Consider the following 21,085-nt stretch of genomic DNA (forward strand, 5'->3'; position numbering starts at 1 on the left):
GGGTGTGATATATAGATATGATCATTCTTTGGGGTTTGAACATTTTTGCATGTGATTCTGATTCTAAAAATTTAGAATATTAAGATGACATGCTTTGATTCACATAATATTATTAGTCTTTTGAGTAGATAACAATTTTTTTTATTGATTTAAATAAAGATAGTGCTTACATAGGTATGCCATAGTATAAAGTGGTCAATGTCTCAACAGTCCTCTTAAATACCCTCCCCCATTGACATTAAATGTCAATATATATAAAGGGCATTAACACTCATCAACAAAGCCCAACCCAAAATTAAATTAGTATTCGAATGCCATGAGGGAAATAAGAAGTCATTTAAAAAAGAACCCAAAAAAGACCTTCAAATACTCAGTCCTTGAACCATTTCACTACATCCTCCTTTGTAAATTTTGGGATAGTTTGGTCATCCTCCACTGATCGCAGCATGTCAGGGCTCCTTGCTCTGTGAAGACACTTCCTACCAGTTGCACTTGTGCCAATGACACGTTGATCCAAGCTCCTTCCATTATGGTTTCCTCTAGAGCAACTTGTCCTTCCCTTGCCAACTGATATCTCAATGGTTCCCCAGGAAACCTCACACTCTTCCATGGTGTCGTCTTCATAAAACCCCTCATCTCATTGTCCATGAACTAGATCATCTCTTAAAAGAAATTGACCACCTTCCTCCAACCTTTTACAACTTTTGGAAAATGCACCCCTTGTGGAGATGTAGAAGACCAAATGAATAGAGGTTGTACCAAAGAATTACCAACCCCAACTAGTCTCCACGGTTTCTATTCCATTTCAAGACCAACACCCATGAGTATGACTCTGTCAATAACATCATCTATCCCTAGTAGTCATTGCAAGTCCATGCACACTGCCACAACCCTACAGACTTCCTCCTTTGTCTCACCAACTAACAGAGCCAGAGCCACAAAGGGTGAAGCTATGTCCAAATTGGACCTTCTCCTCCAGTAGATGTCTAGATATTCTAAACCAAACATCTCCTAGATGCCACTCATAAATCCATGATCATCAAATAGAAAAATGTTCTTCAAACATCTCGCTGTGATCCTCCCTTTATATGCCTGGGTCTGATTATCTGATTGCAACACAAAATTGGCCTCCATTTTTTATTTCTCTATAAATTTCCCTACTGAAGACAATCCCCACCCTTCTTAAAATCAAACCCTCGAATGATCTAGAAGCCCACACTTTGAGAGGTGATGTTTAATAATTATGAATCCTCTGTTACACATGGGGGGTTACTTCTTCATGAGTGTCCATCATACTGAGAATTCAAATTCATAATTGAGAGGTACACCCACAAAAGGGAGGGTTAAACACACATAAAAGCCACTTCATCACCCTTCATTGTTATTCCAAATTGAGAAGCCTAAAGTCTTCAAAATTTTCATTTTGGTTCCCAAAAGAAGTATTCTCTCCCAAGTTGGCCAACTTATCTACCACCTTATTTGCCTCCCTATACACGTGACATATCCTTAAGTCCTCAAACTTCATTAACAGGCACTTGATTTGGCTTGTGTGCTTATCAAGATGCCAAGATTCCATCTTCCCTTTCTTGATTCCATTAATAATAATCTTGAAATCTCCTTCCAAATGCACTTGATGAATACCTAGTTCAACTCCTAAAACTAAGGCCTCCTTAACAACTTCACATTTTGCCACATTGTGTGTTCCATCCATTAATCATTTTTCCACAAATGCTAACAAGTTTCCCTTGTGGATTCTTGCTATACATCCACAACTAGATATACCAGGGTTTCCTCAAGTAGCCCCATCAAAATTTATTTTTATCCATCCTTCCTCTAGTGGTTGCCAACAACACTTTTCCCTTCTTTGTTTAGGATCAACCCTTGTAGGCCCGTTAATAGGCCCACCTAATATTATTATTATTTTTGATGTGCATGGTGTTATTAAATGCATTTTTATTTTCTAACAAATATTGTCAAAACATTGTTTGTTTTGTGAAAATGTATTTTGCAAACATTATTTGTTTTGGGCATGATTGTTTTGATTCATATGTTGTCTTTAAACATATTTTGTTTGGCACACAAATGTTGTCAAAATATGATATGTTTTGTATTCTGATTTGATTTTTAATAAACACAACTTACAAAACAAATCCATGGTTTTATTGAACATATTTAGTTTTTCCACAAATGTTGCTAAAATATTGCTTGTTTTGTTCACATAAATTTCAAAACATTATTTGTTTTACCCACAATTTTGAATAAGTGCATAAACCATGTAATTTTCCAAAATTGTTTCTAATTAGAATATAAGTGATTAAATCTAACACTTCTAAATAAGATAAGCTACGAAAGTTGTGTGCAAGTAGAAATTTTAGCAATTGGATAAATAACCATGCACTTCCTTTTGCATCCTCTTCTTTTATATCTCTTAGTGTCAACTATTTGGTAGAGTTACCTTCTAAGTAATAACCATTAGTAAGATTGAAATTATTAAACTTGAGAGAGAAGGACTCAAGCTAAAGACATTAAGTAATATGCATTTTGCATTGACATCATTCCTCAACCTTCTATTTCTGGCATCAAGGAGTGGATGAATTCCATGGATCTATAAAGTATAATGAAGCATAATGAACTTGAACTGGTGAGCAATTTCAAAGACTAAGACAAATGATCTAGAAACATATATTAAATATGTTGGAGAGTAATTTTTTAACATTTTCACAAGTGATTCAGAATATTTAGATTAAGGGTATAAATTGCTTGATATAGAAGAGGAATTAGAATTGACTATCAACAAAGCATTTAAATTATCCTTGCCTTAATATGGTTGATAAATGCACCTCTTAAGATTTTATAACTATCAAAAATATATGCAACATGGCCAACGATGAAACACAATCTATGACCTAGTAAATGTCAATTAAGTTGTTGACCCTTTTATCTCTATATTCTTTTATTCTCTTGTCCTCCCTCCTACTCTCTATAAGCTCTTTGTCCGAATTCTCCACCTTAGATTTTAGCAATTGTACCTCAAAGAGATGAAGAATTATTTATGATAAATTGTGGAAGTGACGATAGTCATATAAGCATACTATATTGATCCCTTTTTATAGTTTACTCATTTAGTTTGATAATATATGCCTCTATTTTCTAACAACTACTTCTATGAACATGATAGTGTTTAATATAAATGATAAAACTTGGGAGGGACTTGAATCACTCAATCTTTTTACAATCAAATTTCCAATCAACTCACTTGCATCTTTTACCATTCATAGTTTGCTAGCAAGCAGGAGTCAATGGAAGACATACAAAGGCCTCTTATATTTTCTATTTTCTTCCTTATAACAATAATGGTTTTCTGATCAAAAGAGATCTCATAGTGTTTGCATGAGAATAATTCACAACAAATACGACACATGAGGAATGAGTTGGCTTGCTTTGATTTTGATTTAAATTAAATTCTAAATTATATGCAACTTTGGATAGATAGCAATTGAAGTTGTGGGATTAGGAGTCAAATAGTCAAATGCTATCCCATGGTTTTAACTAGGGTATAGTTGAATATATTGATTTTAAAATATTAACCATTTATTTTTACTATTATTTATGTTGTCTTTGCTTCAACATTTTGTAATCTCAAGCAACTCCTAATGGAGGAATGCACTCAAGAAAACTCTAAAAATTTCAACCGGATTGCAAATGTTGAAAGAGACACAGTTGGATTCATAAAACAACAAAAAGAGGATGTAAGTTTGGGTTACTCACATAAAAATGATTAAATATAAATAATTACAATAAAAGAAATAACACAATATAAAAAATCTCTCTTTTTTGATGAATTAATTGATAATATCTTCTATTGTTGAGATTTTTAGTTGCAATGGAGTAGTGGTTGGCCATAGAACTATTGAGACTACAATGGAATGAGTATTTTTGTAATTTTTTAGTATTTAACCACATTTTACAATTTTAAAATCAATTAGACCATATAAATTGACAAATGATATTTTTATAAAGTCATATGACATTTTATATTATACCCAGTCTTAAATATTTTTATTACAAATAAATATGATATAGTATTCTCATTTATAATATATCTTTTAATAATTTAAAAAAAAATTAACTCAAATTTTCTTGTAGAGATATAATTTTTAACTTGAGATTTTTATTAAAATAGATGTTTAAACTAATTTCTAATATGAATTTGTAAATTTAGAAACTTAATCCATTCTCTCAGACTGAGTTCACGAATCACATTTTGTTGTTTTACACCGTATGAACTTCCGCAATGATAAAATAATTTGCAAGAAGATAAAACTCATGATTGTCAAAATTTAAAATAGACAAAAATAGCTTGTACGCACATAGAAACAACAGCAGCTTTCCCATACCAACATAGAAGCTTGATTCACTCAAGATTTCTTTTTATTTATCTTCAAATCTATTTCGGATACGATGCATAACCTTGCTAATTTATTTAACAATTTCAATCAAGTCGAAAGCTGCAACAGCAGAGAAGTGAAATTATAACAAGGAAACTTGCCATGAAAAAAAAATAGAAACATACCTTACTACGAAACGATCATCCTATACAAAATTTATATATAAACCAAGAAGAAGCCTTTGCCGTAGAATCCCATCGCATCAAAAAAAGGAAAAGAAAAAGAACAGCAGGTTTCAAAGAGGAGAATGGCAATTGGTGAGATAGTGAGAAAAGTTGTGGATCCAGCCAAGCGTCTTCTTAAATGGTCCTTCAACTACGTTTCCAAGAAGCGCACATTTGAAGCAGCTGTGGAGGTAGGTGTGCAAAATGCAGAGCCAAAACAGAGGAAAAAGGCAAGAACAGGAAAACATGTGACCTTTGATTTAGATAAAAATGTCACCTGTGTTTTAGAGCATGAAGAACCAAAACAGAGGAGAAGCTCCAGTACACAAAAATGTGTCACTTTTGCTAAAGAAATAGATGAGGCTACCTCTAGTCCTGCAAAAATTGCTAGAGATTTTATGGGTTCCCTGTCTCGTCGGCGTTTTGTAAAGAAGTCATCTAATAGGCTTCGAAACAGACCCCAACTCCTCAAGCATCGCACAAGTTTATTTACAATTAGTGAGGAGCAGACAACACCCATGCAATCTCCCATTGCAAATGAAAAACAGGTGAAAATCCAAGTTTCACAAATATGTTTTTCAAATTTTTCATCATTCTTCTTTATTTGGGTTTTAGAGATTAAACATTCATGTTTTTCTCTGATTTGGGTTTTAGAGATTGAACATGCATGATTAATTCTCTTTGACTTGGGTTTTAGAGATTAAACATTCATGATTTTTTTTTCAGTTTTCGAAATTAAATATTCATGATCATTTTTTATCCGGGTTTTAGAGATTAGACATTCATGATTCTCTTTGGTTTGGATTTTAGAGATCATTTCATGATTCTCTTTGATTTCGGTTTTAGGAATTGACATCTGGTTATGATTTTCTCTGTAGGTGTTAAAAAAGAGGAGCATCATTGAACTTGGAGATCCCATGAGAAGGACTCGACAAAGGATGGCTTATTACACCACATGGGGTAATTTAAGTCCATTTTATTGAATCAATTGACAATACACCTCTGTCAATTCAATTCAATGATTTTTTTTATCATCACATGTAAGTAAATCTTAATCTAGATGAAATGGAAAATGATTGCAGTTAATAAGAAACCAATTGAAGCGGAGAAGTGGGGTGTTTTGTCAGGAGTTGAATTTCAAATGTCGCAACAATCCAAAGAAACAGCGCTAAAAATTTTAGAGCATGTGGAGCAGGCTCAACCACTTTCTAAGGAAAAATCTCCACCTCGATTAAACTTGAACGATGATCCTCAAGTTTCATTAGGGTCTTCTGAACCTTTAGCTAAAAGTACGTGCATTTCCTTTTCGTATATAATAAATAATTGTTTTGTGTCTATATATAATAGTTTTTGTTTTACAATCCATAGTAAATCTTTGTACTATTTTTGGATTCAATTTATGTGTGTTTGTTTATATCAACAGATCATACTCAACTTTGCTTCTTGTTTGTTTGGTAGATAATTTGAGCTCTGTATCTTGTTCAGAGGGCCCCTCTATATTAATTTTTACAACACCTGAAGAGGAGGCCAGAAGAAATTTGACTGAAGTACAACTTGAGTTAGGTCGTAGGATTTTGGAAAAATTGCTTGAAGACTTGAACATTGTGCCAAGTTCAAATGAGGAGTTGACCCAGCTAAAACTTGAGCTTGGTTATAAAATTTTAGAAAATTTGGATGAGATAACATCTTCTTCCGACAAAAATCTTTGAGTTTAGATAAGTACTTGAAGGGAATGACAATCTTCCCTTAACAAATGCTCAAGAAGCAGTTATATCCTATTGAATTGAGGATATAGGCATCACCATTCTGATGTAAGTTATGTTAAGGTAGACACGACACTGAATTAATCCTACTAATTATATCGCCCCTATATTTTATGTGACAAGATGTTTATGGTTTGTCATTTTGTCTTTAAGTTCTCTGGCTTATTTGGAATGGTAGAAATGAAGTAGTTGTTTATGCTAGGAAACACTTAAAATGTTGGCAAAACAAAAGAAATGATATCAAACAATTTGATGCTGAAATATGATCTAACATTCTCTTCTATTTTCTGTTTGGTTCATCAATTATAATATGAAATAGGAATACATATTTCCATTTTATAGCCATTCCTATTCCCAATATCCTTTCCTATTCTCAATATAATAATAAATATGTCGTTCACATGTCTGATCTTATTGACAATCTCATTTATCCATTTTTCCCTTCACTTTTAAGCAAGTTAATATGTTATCAGTGGCAAATGATGACTTGTTGATGATCCATATAATGTTCAGTCTATGTTTAAAATATTTATATTTTCGCATATCAAAATGCTAATGTTCTTTTATGTGAAGCTATTTTATATCTTTTGGTTATGAAAATATAAGGTTGCATTACAGCTATATTTCTGCCTAATGCTTGCAGGGCAGTTCCCCAATATAGGGGACATGCTTGTGCATAAGAAAATAATGCATCTAAATATAGCAGACAATTTCCTTGTTTGGAAAGTTTGATCGATGATCACATTGTATGAACCTCTCATTGTTTTCCTTCACAAATATCCCTAATTGAACTGCAATATCTATTCTACTATAGAAAACAATAGATTGGGTATAAATTATTGTTGTGTATGCTTTGACTTCTGTATAAGCTATTGGCTGCCAAGATTATCCTTTTTTCTCTGCAACAAAAACAAAAACATAAACATAAATGCAAAGTCATCTAAATGGATAGTACACTTGTACTTATTATAGAGCTCCTACGAACCTTTCAGTTGTTGGCATCTGTTGCATGCGGTTATAAATCTTTATGTCTACTCAATTTTTATTTTGGCAAAGTTGGATATGTTTTTTAATACAAAATATGCAATATTCTTAAATTCTTTTAAAAATCATCTCACTTAATCACTTTAGGAATCACACCCTTCATCACTTTGGAAATTTCAATATCTATAAATTGTGATGTCCATTCAAAAAATTAGAACAAGTTTCCAATATACAAATATCACATCTTTGCAATTAATTTTCTTTATTTAAGCTTGGTCAGATCTAAATATAGATCTGTTTACACCCGACATTGGTTAGTGACATTTCTCTAACAAGGAGACCATGTCACATTCATTATTACATACATAATCTAATTGTAACATAAGCTCACTAGAAAACCATTTACATTACATTTCTCTAACAAGAAGACCATGTTACAATCCATGATTTGAAATTGATATTTTTTTATATTATAAAAATAATTGGAAATGAATGAGTATTCATGAATGAATATTCTATTAGTTTTAAATGACCACCCTTAAACATCACACACTAAGGAATAAATTAAGCCTAGAAAAATAAGTCAGCTTTGACTATTTAACACTTTTAGCCTAGGAATCAAGCCTTAGTGTGTGATTTTAAGCCATTCTGTTTCAAATGCCAAATATTTAGTAAAAACATCTTTGTGAAGCCCATAACTTTTAGTGAAAAAAAGCACTTATGTTACACAATTTAAAGAACTTGTATGCTACATCTTGATACAAAAGAAAACTTTTGCCATTGTGTATGAAAAGAACACTCACGATTCATTGTTGAGAAACACAAATTCAATCTCTTTTTATCCATCTCTGTCATAACCTTCTATCATATTAGATGGAATAATAATTAACGAGCAACCTGATACATTTAGGGGCTACAAATCAACCTAATACTTGATAGATATACAATCAATATTATTTAAGATCATTTGACATAATATTTTTTTCTGAAATCAAACAAGCTACTCTATATTTAACCTTTAACACTGATGGGTTCATCTATCTAAACAATGTTTTGGATTCAATATAGCTCTGATATTTGAAAATAAAAAATTATGTTGATTCTATTCATCAATTTTAAAGTTCATTACTACAAAACCTTAAGTCGCTAAATTTAAAAGTGCCCTAAAACAAGCATTTGCCAAATTAGTTTTGGAAAATGCAAAGGGATGTACAATTACAAATTATCCAGATAAATCTATAGTAGATGGTAATTTCTGAAAAAAGTGATTCTCATTCTTTAAAAAAATAGAATACTTAAGATCATGTATATCTTTTTTTGAAGAATTGTTCCTTTCAATTGATTAAAATATTAAAGTTATATATTCACAGAAAAAGGGTAAGGGATACAAAGATCACTCCGCAAGAATTCACTCGGTCCAAGGCCAGAAAACTCAACAACAATTCATTAAATAAAAAATAGATAAACAACCCCTAAGCAACCAAAGTAGTGTTAGCCGAGAGAGGAGGATCATGGCAATCATCGGAACCTCATACATTAGTGGGGTTAGTAGGTGGCTCAAGAGAAGCCCACCCGTCATTAGCAGTAACAACATTATATTTATCTTTCTCACCCTTCACCCTGGGAGACTAAATCACCAAATCTAGGTAGGAGAATGACCAATTCGGGTCCCTATTAGAATAGGGCCAACCAAAATTAGTAGGAGGAGCAACTAGGGACCAACTAGAACCTCACTGTAGAGAGATAGAGTGGCGACACCGACCAACAAATCCATCGGCGGAAGAGCTATGGGGAGCCTAAGAACATGGTGTATGGGAGCAATGAGTATAGGAACTTTGACCTTGCCGATAGCCACGAGGCAAAGTGCGGCCTTTGGAGGTAGAATTCGATGGCACTCTGACAACCATACATAGTGCATTACCCCAATGGTTAAGTGAATCCTTAAGGTGGGCCACCTCCAGTGCAACCTTGTTATTTTTTACTTGAATCAGCATCATTATATTGTTACATGAAGGCATTAGTATCTTGAAAATTGTGAGTGAACAAAATAGCATTTTTATCCTTCCATAGAGTAAATAAGATCTCAAATCAGAAAGCATGCAAAATCAGAGAATATTTGAAGGGAATTATGGGAGCATCTCTCAATAGGATTGTATGCCAAGAAATTAAAGGGCTCAAGCCAGAAGGGTTTGAAAAACTCATGAATCTAGAGCCAATTCTAGTGAACCCTTCTACAAAATCAGAAGATGTGAAGAAAATTTTCAAGTTGCCCACATAAAGGGCACCTAGGATTTGGGACTCCCAAATACTTGAGATGAGGGCCTAGAGGCAAAGCCTGGAAAAGAACACACCAAGAAAAGTGTGCAATATTCGGCTCAGTGATAGCATTCCAGAATAGTGTTGCATCTAAGTACCTAGTACTTTTGAGAATACAACAAACACCATCTTTGATTGAGCACATCAATCATAGGCAGGCGAGGAACCAACCAAAGATAACTCATCTTGGGTTTGTAGCTGGTCATAGGAGTGGCACGATACCTCTTCCAATCCTTCCACCATAGTTTCATTGAATGAACCCCTAGTTTGTGTAGCATATGAGGAGGCACCGTATAAAATAGAAGATTAAATGTCTGATGATTTGGATAGTTAAGTGGAAACTAGACTTGCATGTCCTCCAATGAGCTAAGACTCATGGTGGCCCTTGAAAAAGGTCTTTAGGAGTCTGGATGCCATGTTTGAAATAATGTGGAGCACTAGCCCCTTGAACCTTAGCCAATAGGATTCCTTTACAAGTAAACAAGGGGGGCCACCAAATGTTGTGCTGGTTTGTAGAAAGGCCATCTTTGAAGCCATTTCCAAACCAATGAAGCGGAGGTTTGGGGGTTTTCTAGGCTTTCCAAATACTTTGCACCACAAAGTGTGCTTGATTTACACTTGTTTAGGAGTTATGAGAAGGGTTTGAAAACCAATCTCCTTCCAAGTCAATATGTTGACTGGATACCTTGAAGATATAAAATACATAAGGAGAATCTTCCAAGATTCATTGCCAGTGAGATCAGGAATGAATCATTAGACACACATGAAAATGCCTTGCTTTTGGGTGGACAGGAGGTTGGGGCCTCCAAACTCTTTAGGGAGACAAAAATAATCCCATGCCACTCTATGAAATCCATGATGCTCAGAGTCTATTGCCTAAAGAAAAACCCTAAGGAGATGCTCCAGTTTCTGGTAGGAAACTTTAGAGGGTGTTGCTAGACTTTTAGTCTCCCCCTTTTAAGCTTCTAGCTTGGAGTCAATTTAATGCAAATGTCTAAATCCAAGTCTAGGTTTTCCCCTTAGGTGGCTCTCTTCTTATCAATTAACCTTAAGCTTTTCTAGTGTAGAATTTTAGGAATTCCCTACTCCACCTTTTTCCCTAACCCTTCGTGCAGGATTCATGCCAATTAAGTGTGCAATCACCTTTAGAGGCTTAGGATTGGGTGGGATTATTGTAAAGTGTCTTCCTCTAGTGAGAAGAAAGATAAAAAATCAAATTGGTTAATCAAAGTTGTATAAGTATGCTCTTTTCAAAGTTTCACCTATTTAGCTACTCTTCCACTAGAAGTGAAGCTCATTTAGTGAGTTTTCAACACACAAAGAAGATGGCCTCCTAAATCTTAAGCTTGAAGAGATATGAAGTGGAAGAATTTAGAGCAACATGTTTAAGGAAAAATGATTCCCTAATCTATCCCAGAAATGAAGAATAACTTAGTCTTAAGACCATGTCAGGTTTACACTTGTTCGACTGCTCCCTCGCAGTAGGAGTAGCCTAGAATCCACTTTTCCAATAGAGGGAGATGGATACATTTTTGGTGATAAGATGTGAAGAAGATGCTAAAGGGAATTCCATATCATCTTTCTCAATGAAGATCAAGTGCCCAAAGCTTCCCGAGATAAAGAAAAAGTGAAGTGTTGGACATTGTCAGAAAAGGGCTATTTCAAGTGCACTAGGAAGCTAACTCCACCATTTTATGCAAATACGAAGCTAGGCATATTCTATGAAGCCAATGGATAGGGTTCAAATTCTAAGGTTCCTAAGAGAGTTTGGAACAAAAAATAGTCATTTATGAGGTCTCTCAAAGCTAAAAGTGATGAAATGTTACTCCATTAGAACATCACCTCTATAAGTGCAACTCCGATCAATGGAGCACCCTAGAAGGCACTTTCCTAAAAGTGCAAATTTTGCCCAATTTTATGAATTGCGTATGTTCAATCTTGTATTCCAAGGATGTTTCAAGGCATTTTGAGAAAGAATCAATTTTTTAGACTATCTCGAAGGCAAAGATAGTCAATTAGAAATTAGCCATTTTCAGTGTGCCATGGTGTTGGAAATGTAAGAGGAGTAACTAAGAGGGGAGGGGTGAATCAATTACCAAAAAAACAAATCAAAGTCCCTTAGATGTCAACACAAACTTGCATTGCTCTATTAGAACTGAATATTCACTAAAACTCAATTAACAAAGCAATCTTAAGATATTAATGTGTATTAACCTTTAGTAACTTAGTTGCAAAAACATAAAGCATTAACAACATAACATGAACACATGAGACAAGTCATAAGATAGGCCATAAAGCTTTTTAATGCCCAAAAGAAAAGTTAGTTAAGAAGAAGAATCCCTCTGTGGCTTCTCTTGTTAGGGTCAAGAAAGTCTAGAGAAAAAAGACCACCAACCAGGGCCAGAAGGGTCCACTTTCGGTGAATATTAAGGTGGTAGAAGATTTAAAGAAGGAAAATCAAATGCAACCTTCTAAATCAACTTTCCCTCAGGGCACGAATGATAAGACAGGTCCTCAAGTTGAGTTGTCGAAGACTGCCCCGATCTCCTCTCTTGTCATTAGGGAGAAGCACACTATCGTTCAACCCCAACTGACTGAGGGTGTACTGGCAGAGGGAAGGTTGGATTCTAGAGTTGAGGAAGGCAAGGAAGCCCCATAGTAGGCTGCTCAGGTGGTGGTGCTATTAAGGTCTCCACTTTCTGAGGGTAGGGTAGCCCTGGCTCCCATAGAGGTGGAGAATGATAGAGTTAATAGGGATATTATCGTCTATCAAGACCCAAAGGAAAATCTTGTTTCCTCTTTAGCTGGAGGGACCAGCATAGGAAAGTTGGATGTTTTGGTTAAGGAACTGACCAGTGGGAGTTTCTTCCAACCAACCCAAAGACTGCCCTCAAGGCTTCCAGGTTGTTGAATTTTGGCATGAAGGGCGAAGTTCTTCTTTCCCCAAAGCCTAGGAAGAAAATGTTAGAGAACCTTCTCAGGCCTCTAAGGTGGAGACTAGAAGCAGATGCAAAGCAGATGTGGGCTCAATGGCCAAAAGAGGTAAAAAATCTGAGAAGGAAGCCAGAGAGGAGGAGACCAGAAGAAGCTTGATGAATGGATGCCAAAGAACTCTTCAGGAGTGTTCCAAGAATTAATCATGAAGATCATATCATGGAATATTAGGGGCCTTAATGGAGCCCATAAACAAGAAATTATCAGGAACCTGATCAGAGATCAGAGAACAGACATCTTGATGATCCAGGAAACTAAGATGAAAAAGGATTTTTTGGGGAAGATTAAGTTTAGCAACTTTATGAGTGGGGAGGCTTCAGACTCTGATGGTGCCTCTGGGGGTCTGCTGACCCTTTTTAATACCAAAATTTTTAGAATCGAAGCGGTCTACAATGATGGTAATATTCTTTTGTGCAAAGTTTTTTATTTCCCTTCCAATGAATGCTAGTTCCCGATGAACTTATATGCTCCTAACAATAAGAGAGAAAGAAATAATTACTGGACCAGAGCTCGAAGTCTAGTGTAGAGTAGTAATTTAAAGAAAGGGATTATTATGGGTGACTTCAACACTTTGTTGTTGGATGAGGAGAAGAAGGGAGGTCTACCTCTGGACTAGGAAAGCAAAATTGACCTTGCAAACTTCATTAATGGTCTGGCTTTGTTGGATATGGACCTCATGGGAGGTGCCTTTACTTGGTCAAATAAATGCATTGGTTAGGATTGTATTCAGATCAGATTGGACAGAGCTCTTATCGATCCTGATTGGCTTAAGACCTCCTCTTGCAAATTAGCTATTTTGCCCAGAATGGGTTTTGACCACCCCCCTATTTCCCTTTCGGTTGTTCCTATAGGTCCCAAAAGGCCTCTCCCTTTTTGTTTTGAAAAAATGTGGACCTCCCACCCTGACCTTTTAGACAAGATTAAGCTTTGGTGGAGTATTGATATGGAAGGCACATTTATGTACAGGGTAGCAAGAAAATTTAGCAATGTTAAAAGGATGGTTAAAGCTTGGAACAAGTTTGATTTTGGCCACATATTCTTTGAGAAGGACGTCCTCATCGACAATATTTTTGCTATCCAAACCTCAGTTCAGGAGGATGGGTATGATGAGTTAAACAGGGAAGTTGAGTTGTCTATCCTTTTAGATTTACACAATATTATCAGTAAAGAGGAGAAATTCTGGAGACAAAGATCAAGGGTTAACTGGCTCAAAGAGGGAGATCAGAATACAAAGTTTTTCATCTCACTACTCTAAAACATCGTGCAAACAACAGAATCATAGGTTTAAAGAAAAAATAGGGATTGTTGACCAATGATGAGGAAATATCAATTGAGGCTGTTTCTTTTTTCTCTTTCCTATTGTCTTGGGATCCTTTGCTTTCCAAAGTGGATTAGGATGACATTTTCTCTTGTATCCCTTAGGTCATCCTTCCTCACCATAATAAACTACTTCGAGCCATTCCCTCTGAGTCAAAAGTTAAAGAAGCTCTCTTCTCTCTATTGGCAGATAAATCCCCTGGCCCTGATGGCTTCCTGTCTTTCTTTTTCCAATTGTTTTGGCCTGTTTTGATGAAGGATGTGGTTTAGGCTATTTAGGAATTCTTTGGGGCAAGAAGCATTCTTAAGGAGATTAACTCTACTTTTTTAGTTCTCATTCCTAAAATTCCTAGAGCCAATTCCTTGGACAAGTTTAGACCAATTAGTCTTCGCAATTCTTTCTACAAGATTATTTCGAAGGTTCTTACTTCTAGGCTGCTCAAACTCCTCCCTCTAATTATTTCTCATCAACAAACTGGTTTTGTCCCAGGCAGAAAAAATTTTAGACTCCATAATGAAGGTGCATGAAGTGATTCCCTCTATGGAAGCTGGAAAAAGGGAAGGGATGTTACTTAACTAGACCTTTCTGAAGGCTATGACAGGGTCAACTGGTCTTTACTGGATAGGGTACTTAAGGCTTTTGGGTTTGATGACAAAACTTGTAAGCTAATATCTCAGTTGGTCTCTACTTCCTCTCTTGCAATTTTAGTTAATGGATCCGCCTTTGATTTTTTCAAACCCTCTCATGGCCTTCATCAGGGGGATCCTCTTTTGCCTATTCTCTTCATTATCTTGGCAGAAGGTTTAGGTAGACTTATTGAGAAGAATAAGAAGAAAGGGAGAATCAAAGGTTTTAAACCTTCTTCTAAAAGTGCCCCTTTTTAACATCAGCAATTTGTTGATGATACCATAATGGGAGGGGAGGCTTCTATTAAGGAGGCTAAGGCTATGAAGGACATCTTGGATATCTACTCCAAAGGGTTGGGGCAACTCATCAATTAGGATAAGAGCTCTGTTTTCTTTATCAACACCCCTGAGGACAGATAGAACAAAATCTCCAAAATTTTGGGATGCAGTGTGGGGAAGCTTCCCTCTACCTATATTGGGCTTCCTTTGGGCATGAATCCTCCTGATTCTTTCTGGAACAGCATTATGGATAGATTTAATAAGAAGTTGGTTGGTTGGAAAGGGGCCTCTCTTAGCCAAGCTAGAAAATGCCAACTGGTTAAATCCACCCTTCAGAACTTGTCTGTCTATGCTTTGAGCCTCTTTGTGATCCCTGTGAAATTTGTTGAGAGAATGGAAAAAATTTAGAGAGACTTCTTATGGACGGGAGCTGAAAAGAATAAAAGGTATCCTCTTATTGCTTGGGAAAAAGTTTGCCTCCCAAAGAAATATGGGGGTCTAGGCATCAGGAAGCTAACTCACTTCAACAAGGCTCTTTTGGCTAAGAAAATATGGTGTATCTTCAACAGCACAGGGGAATGGAGAGACATTATGGAAAACAAGTATATTAAGAGACCCTCTAAATAGTTTACCCTCTTCAGTGAAGATATCCCAAGAGGATCCACTGTTTGGAATGGTTTTTTAAAAGCTAGGGACCTAGCAAATTCTAGAGTATCTTGTAAACTGGGAAATGGGGAGGATATCCAGTTCTGGTCTGATAGCTAGCTTATTCAGGGCCCCCTTATGAACAACCCCAGCTATGAGGTTTGGATGAATGAATGCATCAACCATTTTGGGCAGAAAGTTAGTAACTATAGGAACGACCAGGGATGGATAGACCTTTTTGTCATCATTGAAGATCTTAACCCTATTATGATTATGCTTAACTCTATGGCCCTAAATAACAATAGGGATGAGTTGGTCTGGGGAGATAACGCCAATGGGCAATATACTGCCACCTCTGGGTACTTAGCCCTTTGGAGATTAAAAGAGATTCCTCCTTGGTTGAGGGCTTGGATTCCTAGCCTCATTCCAAAAATTAATATGTTCTATTGGCTGGCTCTACAAGACAAAATCCTTACCTAGGATAACCTCATTAAAAGAGGTCATATTACACCTAACAGATGTGTGTTATGTAAAGATCAAACAGAGACTGGCAATCATTTGTTCATTCATTGCTCTTTCTCTAGAGAGGTTTGGGTTTTCCTCACCCAGGACTTGGGCTTCAACTCGTGTGTGCCTTTTAACCTCCTTGATCTCTTCTGTCAATGGAAATGTATGTTCAATAGGTCTCAACTTTAGGAATTAAGTTCTTGGATCCTGCCTCATTTCTGTTGGAGCATCTGGAAGGAGAGAAATAATAGAATCTTTAGAGATAAAGAGGAGCTGACTATAGTGATAGGAAATAAAATATTTGCTAACATAAAGGAAAATTATTCAGTAAGGAAAGGGGGAGAAATAGAATTAGGTGGCAGAAAAAAGGAGAAGGCAAAAGACAAAAAGATGAAAAGACAGGAAGCCAAATGGCTTCTCCCCTCGAAAGGTTGGCATAAAGCCAACTTTGACAGAGCGTCCAAGGGAAATCTTGGCTCCTCGAGAAGTGGAGGCATAATAAGGAATGAAAATGGAGATGGTATTGCGGCTTTTTCCCACCCATTGGGTTATCAAACCAAGCACTCTGTGGAAGCGAATGTTGCGTCTAATGCTGTCAAACTAGCTTTTGAAATTGGAGTTACTAATCTTTGGCTTGAAGGGGATTTGAAAAACATTATAAAATGTATTAATGGAAACTCTTAGCCATCATGGTCGATTGTGAATCTTATTGATGAGACTCATGAGACTCTTGCCAAATTCAGTAGAGTCCACGTCACTCATATTTTTTGGGAAGCTAACTCAGTTGCTGACAAGTTTGCAAATATTGGGGTCCGCACAAGCCAAATTATGACATGGCATCCCGAAAATACTTTGTCGATGAATGTTAAAAGCATGATCAAACTGGACAAGACCCAAGGAAGTACGAAGAAAATCAATTTGCAATTATGAGTATGAATGGATCAAGGGGAAAGGGTACTTCCCAAAAAGTTAGCATGGGAAATTGTAATTGCTGCAATTTATTACAGACTAGTCGACACGCTTTGTGGGTCATTTATTACATTTACAATAGGAGTAATAGAAGGGTTAATTCTTTCTACATTCTACTTATTCACAAATGTTCCAATCTGTTGTAGTGTGAGTTGCATATGAGAATTGAGGGTGTGCAAAGAGTAGATATGGTTGGCAAAAGGTGTAGAAAGGAGCTAGTGGGTGAAATTGAGAAATGGAAGAGCAGGGACAAAGTTTGGGAGCAGCTAGATTAGGGCGAGATTACCAGATACGTTATGAAATTGCATTTTGATCAGGAGGTGACCAATAGAATGATTGGTTTATGGAAGGATTGCAGAGTGAAGGTGAATGGGGTTTCTTTCATGATCACTGAGGAGGTGATTTCGACCGTTTCTAAAATCTTGATTGAGGGTTTTAAGTTTTTCAAGGACAAGAAGCTTTCAGCTAATGCTGTGTGGGATTTTGTTAAGGATGAGAAGGAACTGAAAGCCCTAAAGAAGATTGGCATGTACTATGTTCCTGACACCATGAAGAAATTGTGGAGGTATGTTCTAAGAGTTGTTATAGAGTATATTACTTTGGACCCTAGGTTTGATAGGGCTCATACCCACCACTTTGTTCTTTTGAATCATTTTCAGCGTAGCCATAAAATTTCTTTTCCTTTTTACTTGTTAACTTCTTTGATCAAGGCGGTGGCTGGTTCAAAAAGAAGCCTACTGATAACCCTGTGTTGCATGAGGGGCTCTTGTTGCTTATTTATGAGCATTTTAAGGCTCAAACTATAAGCAAGGCTCCCCCTCAAACTGAGAATGTGACCTCTAGAAGCTCCAGCTTCTCTTTAGACTCAGATGACATTCAGATCTTTAGCTTTGAGGATGACGTGATTTCTTTCGCTGATAAAAAAGCCACTCATCAGGTCCAAAACTCACCTTCCTCCATCACCCCTAGCAAAAAAAGTCCTAGAGATCATGGGCAGAAGCATGCTATGAAAGATGTAAAGGATGACAATGATGAGGAGGAGGATGTGGAGATGAAAGAGGAGAAAATGGAGACATAGGAGGAAATTAAGGATGACCAGGGAGGGAAGAAATGCAAGAGGGAGGGTCTGGAGGATGAGATAATGCAGCAAGAATGGGATATGTCTTCACTACCTCTTTCACCTATCCATATTCATGCACAACCTAAGGAACAAAATTTGGATTCTGAGACCAAGGGTGGAGAGGTGCAGTTAAATAATAGGAGGAAAGCTTGGAAAAACTTTAAAGTTAGGACCTCAAAAATGGGCATTTTTAGGGAGGCCATGATCCCACAGGTCCTTGTGGATAACGAAGAAGAGACGAGGCTTGAAGAACTCATAGACCCAATGATTGTGGCTATTTTGGACAAAGCTAGGGAAATCAGGCTAAATCTCTTGAACAATACCCACAATAGCATGATTGATAACTTTAGATCAATCAAGTGGCTTTTCCATGAGCTAGAGGAGGTCAAAGAGCAGGTGGGTCATATGGAGGATAACAGGAATGGAGAAAACTCTAGTAAAAGAGATGGCAATGGTAAGAGGCTTAGTTTGGTAGAGAGAAGGATTAACACCCTCGAAATCTACAATCATAATCTCTCGAATCAGATGATTTCGATGCTAAGCTCCATTAACAGCAACATCATATCTTTAACGGGTTGGATCAAAGATAGAGTTATGAAGGATGATGAGGATGGTAAAGACATGGAAGAAGCCAGAATGGGGGTCAACACTGCAAAGGACAACATCAACAATGGTCAAGACCAGGAGGATCAAAGGGTGCACTAGCAAGAGGCTGAGGAGAACAAGATGGCCTATGAGGCAAATCGGGTCATACAAGACCTGGAGAGAAAGAATGAGGACTAATCCTCTACCTATTCTTTTGTTTCTATCTAAGCCTTTTTTTGGCTTTTTGTAAGGGCTTTTTCCCTGGTCGTTTCTTGTTGTTTCTGTTCCTGGTCTTCTCTTTGGTTTTTGTCTGTCGGCTGGGCCTTGTGCTTATTTTTAGCCTTTGAACTGGAACTTTTTTGGCTGGGCTTTTCACACTTATTATCAACCTTGTTAATGTTTTAACTCTTGGGTTTCAGGGCTCCTATAAAACCTATTTATCTAATAAAAAACATGAACACATGAGACAAAAGGATTTAACATGGAAATCCAATTTGGGGAAAACAAAAAATGCAACTAGTTACAAATTTTCACTTTTTTGAAGTGAGCCTTGTTAGGAGCCAACCCTGTTAAGGTTACAAAACACACAGTTAGGTGTGACCCTATTAGAGGATTTGAATCACCCTGTTAGGAATGGCCTTGTTAGAGGTCTTCAGGAACTTCTACAATTATTAGAGAATAACAATGATTGACCTGATTGATGAAGCAACTAAATTTGTAGATTCATATCACTATTTTGGTTTATCTTCTTGACACTTCTTGATCTGAATATTCTTTGCAGCTCATGTCTTTAATCAGATATTCTTCTTATTTCACATCTATCTTATTGTTCTTCCACAACTTGGCCTTTCATATATATGAAACTCAATATCAAGTCGGCTTGAATATCTTTTCAAACAAACATTTAACATCCACTGAGCATTCTTGTATTGACTATTAAATTAATAAAAGCATTTTGTTGACAATCGAATAACATTGAGATAAGTCACTTGGTTAATATAAGAATTCCTTTGGTAACTAACCTGACTTGATTAATAAAAAAATCCTTCATTGACTGGCCTAACTTGGTTTATATTGACTTTCTTCGATGACCAACTGAACTTGGTTCCTTCTAAATTCAATTTCATTGATACTGGAATATCCTTTGGTGCTTGACTGAATTCAGTTAACACTAGTTGTGCTTGGTTAAAGTGTGACATTTGTGTAACATCAATGACAATATACAATTGAATAATTATTTTCAACAATCTCCCTCTTTGGCATTGATGGCAACACATCATGTCATTATGAAAAGAAAATTTAGAGCCATAGAATGATACAAAAGATTTTATAATATCCTTAGTTTGATTCTAATTCTTCATTCTCCCTCTGACATCTTATCTTTAAACTCTATTTGGATCAACTCTCCCTCTTGCTCTTGTACAAATCTCTTCCTTAGATTCTTTTCTATGACTATGACATGACATCAATATAATATCATCTTGGACTTCTTTCAGAAATGATTCTAAAGGACAACTATCATTATGGGTGTAGTGCAGAGATGTTATTGCATGTTTATTCTCCTCATTTTCACATTGTTATTGTTTATTATTTTCTTCCTCTCTTTCCAAATCACTTTGCACAAACTCTTAAAATAACTTTAAATGTTCCTTCAATGCTATCATTGACAAATGGACTACTCCATTTCCTTTAGATTCCATTTCACTGTCTACCCAAAAAGGTGAATTTTCTATTAAAGTTGTCTTAGCTACTAGAAATAATGACAATTCTTTTTTTTTTAGCCCATTTGAAATTTTCATACTACCATATCTACAATCTATCAAGGTTGTTGTAGTTGTAAGCCAAGATCTTCCAAAAATGATAGGATAGCCTACATCTCTCTTTCTAGCTTTTAAGACCAATAAATCAATAGGATAATCCCAATTCTCAATAGTCATAGTTGCATTTTCTAGGCTTCCTTCCATTTTGGTAGTAGAATTATCAGCCAACAATAATGCAGTTGATGTTGGTTGCATATTTTGAAACCCCAATGCTTCTTTAGTATCCATTGTAATAATATTGATAGAAGCTCCTAGATCAATCAAAACATTAGGAATTTCCCCTTTTCCAATTTTTGAAGTAATCACAGGAGTTCCTGGATCATTGTACTTTTGTGATAATTGTTGGTGTAAATAAGTATTCATTTGTTACACTTACTTAAGTTTACTTAGGTTAATGCATTATTTAATTATTTTTCATTATTTATTTATTTATTTTAGGTGAGACACTTAGGAGTTTGTGTACTCTCATGAGTTACGCAACTCTAATTATGCACATGGTGTCTACAACACAGGAGTTCACTTCATTCATTGAGTTGTCATGTTGACA

This window comes from Cupressus sempervirens, chromosome 10 (assembly GCF_028749045.1).
Source record: "Cupressus sempervirens isolate cs-2001-9-10 chromosome 10, ASM2874904v1, whole genome shotgun sequence".
Taxonomy (NCBI): Eukaryota; Viridiplantae; Streptophyta; class Pinopsida; order Cupressales; family Cupressaceae; genus Cupressus; species Cupressus sempervirens.